Raw genomic sequence first — 4,950 nt, 5'->3', positions numbered from 1 at the left:
AAAGAATGAAAGTGTTGAGCATTCATCACAGATATTCATCCATAGATGAGGAACTCTCTATGTGACTGTGATTAATTGAGACTCTGAATTTCAAATTCCATCCATACCTCCTGCCTCGAAACTTGGAGTCAGAGGAACCATCTCCTGGCCAAGCTCTGCCCCTCACTTGCTCTTCATTGTTGAGCAAGTCACTTCCCTCCTAGTTTTCTGGCTTGTTAAAGTGTTGAATATGATAATAGCATATTCACTGTCAGTTTTGTGAGAATTAGCCAAAAGTACAGTAGTACCTAACATAATATCTGACACAGGAGTAGGTACGTAGAAATATTAGCTTAATCTCAACTGCTGCACTCCATAAAGACTTTCTTCCACTTCTTACATGGGAAAACAAAGGTTCAGAGAGATTTGTCATTTAAATTACCTATTTTAAGTTCACTCCTTGTTGGAAATCACTAGGCACTTGCCTAATCTCTCCATGGTTGCCTGCATCTCCTGTTTCCTCAGGGTGTAGATGATGAGGTTGAGCACAGGGTTCAAGGCCCTGTAGCTAATGGATGCAGCCTTGTCTATGGAGAAGGTAGTGAAGGGTCGGGCATAGATAATAGATACAGGGAATAAAGCTCAGAGACACAACAATGATGTGAGCGGTGCAAGTGGAAGCTGCCTTCCTCCTCGCCTGCCCAGAGTGGGACCTCAGCATCACCAGGATGACTGTGTAAGAGATCAGAAGGAGGAGGAACCAGTTGAAGACCAGCATCCCACTGTTGGAGATCATAAGGAACTCCAGGAGGAAGGTGGCCATGCAGGCAAGTCTCAGCACTTGTGGAATGTCACAGTAGAAGTTATCTAGGATGCTGGGGCCACAGAAAGGAAATGCGAGCATGAGAGCCAGCTGGACAATGGAGTGGACAAAGCCCCGTACCCAGGCAGCCACCTCTAGACCCACACACTTTCAAGTGTTCATGATGGTGACATAGTGGAGGGGCCGGGAGATGGCTATGTAGTGGTCACAGGCTAACACTGGAAAGAAGACAGTCCCACCTCTCAGAGAGTGGAAGAAGATCTGGGTCATGCAGCCCTGGTAGGGGATGGTCTTGGTGCCATGCAAGAAGTCCACCAGCATCTTTGGGAAAGTGACTGTAGAATAGCAGATGTCTATGACAGACTGATTTCAGAGAAAAAGATACATGGTTATATGGAGCTGAGAGTCAATAGTCGCTGTGACCCTGATGAGGAGGGTTCCCACAATGGTGATGACATAGACAAATGGGAACACCACAAACAGGGATTTCTGGAACTCCTCCATCTGTGAGAACCCCAAGAGGACAAACTCTGACACCTGTATGATATTCTATGTTTCCATGGGACCTTCCCCACATGCCTAGAGAGAAACCATGCAAAATGAAAACTGTAACAGAGAGTCAGGATTCAGTTGATCAAAGTCACTGTTGAGTACCACTCCCCAAGTGGAATTTAGAGGAGCCTTTCAAGGAGATAAATATATATTTCAAGGCTTTCACGCTCATCTCCCTAACCACACCCTACATTGTATTACAAGCATTAATACATTACATTAATTGTACAATGCTGTCCTCGTCCATGGGTCATGTCTGATTCATACTTGCTGTGTCTGTGAGCCACAGGCTTCACAAATATAGTTGAACCAATCAATGGATTGATACACATGTCACCAAGTACCTATGACCACAAACATAATCAACCTAGGTGCATAAATCCTAAGAAGATATTGAGATTAATGATTAATGAAGTTAGATAAACAGGTAGATGTTCTTCATGGTGAATATTTGATGGGCTTCCCATGGTTCATTTGCTAAAGAAAGAGAGATGTGTACTAGAAGAAATTGATGTGTACAAATTCAGAGGAAAATGTAAAGAAAAATAAGCAGTTGATTTTGGCCATAGTGAAGCTGGGATGATTAGAGTTTCTCAAACCTTCCCACGTAAATAGTTCTCAAGTGGTGTTTGTTGTCATGGAGCCATCTGTGGGATAACTCCAAGCAGCCCAGAACAAGTGTAAAATCTTAAATCCTCCTGTGTTATATTTTAAAACTTTTGTGAATTTTCTATTAAACACATATCTCTAGATAATCTTTGGAAGTCAAATTTTGTGGCTTGTAAAGCTTTGTAAGACCAAAATATTAAAGAAAAATAGGATAGGGGAGGGAGGGGGATCAAGATGGTGGAGGAATAGGATGTGGAGTTCATCTTCTCCCACAAAAATATTAAAAACATATCTACAAGTGGAACAATTCACACAGAAGAGCTACTGAATGCCAACAGAAGACCTCAGGCATTCAAAAAGGCAAGAAAACTGGTAAATGATATTTGACTAATAAATACAAATAGGAAATCACAATGGTCAAGAACATTTAAAATATATATATATTTATAAATAATACTCTACTAGAAAAAGGAAAAATGAAAAAAAAAGGATGAAATGTCACTGACCAATATATTAAAAAAAAATAATGCAGATTCTCTATCAATCAAAGAAATCTAAATTCAAATCAACATTTTTAAAAATCCACTTATAAAGGCTTATTGAGATAGGCTTTCTCACACCCTACTGGTAAAAGCATAAATTAATATCACTTATCTAGAATGCAATTTGTCAATCTACTTCTGGGTTTTTAATATATACAAAATCTATTGTGACTTCAGGAACTTGAGCCTGTAAAAATACCAAAAATGTAAACAAACACTTATGTAAATAGATGTAAAGTTCACTATTATTTCTAGAAGAAAAACAGGAAATAATGTAAAACCTAACTACAGAAGAAACAGAAGAATCTACAATAATTAATCCCCCAGTGAAAGTTGCTCAGTAGTGTCTGATTCTTTGCAACCCCCATGGACTATACAGTCCATGGAATTCTTCAGACCAGAATACTGGAGTGGGTAGCCATTCCCTTCTCCAGGGGATCTTCCCAACCCAGGAGTCAGACCAGGGTCTCCTGCATTGCAGGTAGATTATTTATCAGCTGAGCTATCAGGGAAGCCTTAATTGTTTCTGTTTACTGAGATTTCATAACATGCCCACTTTTGTCAAGGGCTTTGTAGACGTGATATTATTTTGTCTTTACAATGACACAGAGAAGTAGGACTCTTCACATTTTATACTCAAAAGAGTGCTATCAGAGCAGGTCAGGATCATAATGGACATTACCAAACTCACACCTGGTAAGGTTTGTAGTCATGTGATTGAAAAGTGAATGTTCTTCAATATTATGTCAATACTTCTTTACTGTATAGTAATACTGTACATCCATTTTAAATGAGCTGTTTCTTTGTTGAACCATCGCTAAATTGACCTAGAAAAAAACATTGGGTCAAATACAAATGTTATTTCATTAAAGTTTGGTTATTGATACCTAAAAACAGAAAGAACGAAAATATAGAATGGGGAAGAAACATTTCTTTAGTTCAGTAAGTGAAAGTTCTAGAAGACATCTATTTGAAAAATAAACTGAGCTCTTTGGTGTTAAATCTGTTCCCCTTGGGGACTTCTCTGGTGGTCCAGTGGTTAAGAATCTGCCTTGCAATGCAGGGAATGTAGGTTCGATTCCTGGCTGGGGAACTAAGATCTCACATGCGGCAGAGCAACTCAGCCCAGGCACTCAACTAGAGAATCCTTGCACCACAAGGATTTATCTCATCACAAACTCACTTTTGTCCTCAAATATTTGTATAAAAATGTTTCAGGAACATATACATTACCATATGTAAAATAGATGACCAGTGAAAATTCAATGTATGAAGGAGGGCACCCAAAGCTGGTGCTTTGGGACAACCCAGAGGGATGGGTGGGGAGGGAGGTGGGGGGAGATCCAGGATGCAGGGGACAGATGTATACCTGTGATCAATTCGTGTTGATGTATGGCAAAAACCATCACAATATTGTAAAGTAATTATCTTCTAATTAAAATAAATAAATAAAATTGTTTTAAATGTTGTTTCAGGAAGATGCATTTTGTTCATTCTGTGCCTGCATCAACTCTCAGCACAGGACCACTGGAAAAGCATCCTCATGGGCCACCGAGACCCCTGCAAGACCTTGGGAGGGAAATGATATGATGAAACAGGGTAAAAAAGGGCTTATCCTAGCACAGTAGGGCAGGAAGCCCTGAGACAGGCAAGAGCAAAATAGTACTTCCTAGGACGTTGTCAGAACCACCCCAACAAAGGGCAATATGCTTTAGTCTAGCTTTGTGTCTTTGCTCCTCCGCATGGTGTCAAAGTCAGACTGGGTAGACAGCAGCTTAAATAGCATGGTTTGGCCTCTCAGAGGAAGTCCCTGACCCCTAACCCTTCATCCTCAACTCTCCCACCTGTTCACTGATTTCTCAAATGCCAATGGCACAGCTTTATTATACCTATTTTTGTCTTTACCCATAGTAAGTTGACAACTATCACACTTTTCTATGCCTTTATCAAAGAAATGCTAGTGTGCAACATTATAAATAAACTGACTTCCTGAAAGACATTTTCCCTCTCCTTTGAAGTTTTCTCAAAAGCATTTCCAGGGTTCTTCATTGTCTACAAGGAGAAATTTCCAGGTTTCTGGTGGGTTTTCAGGGGCTTCCATACAAACTGGCTCCTACCTTTCTTTCCAGACCCAAATGCCACTTAATAGTGGTAAAAACAGTAAACACTCATTGTAGCAGTAGTGGTCATAATTGTAAACATTTACTGTGTGTTTATTATGTGCTAGGCACTATGCTAAATATTTTATAAGCATTATCCTGTTTAATTCTCACATATCATTCTCATGCTTAAAAATTATAATAAGTACTATTAATTATCCCCACTTTACAGATAAGTAAACTGAGGCTTAAAGAGGTTAAATAATTTGTCCCATGTGACACAGAGAATAAGTAACAGAGCTGGAACTCTGAACAAATCTGCACCCTTAACTATTACTCTCTTCTT

General features: G+C 39.6%; 1 pseudogene; it reads right to left on the bottom strand.

Moving 5' to 3' along the window:
* Window positions 1-432: 432 nt before the first annotated feature.
* LOC110152988 (olfactory receptor 4D1-like) lies at window positions 433-1,363 on the bottom strand (annotated as a pseudogene).
* Window positions 1,364-4,950: the final 3,587 nt, after the last annotated feature.

Source organism: Odocoileus virginianus, chromosome 17 (genome assembly GCF_023699985.2).
Source record: "Odocoileus virginianus isolate 20LAN1187 ecotype Illinois chromosome 17, Ovbor_1.2, whole genome shotgun sequence".
Lineage (NCBI taxonomy): Eukaryota > Metazoa > Chordata > Mammalia > Artiodactyla > Cervidae > Odocoileus > Odocoileus virginianus.
Note: the sequence above shows the minus strand (reverse complement) of the source record. Positions and strands in the feature narration are given on the sequence as shown.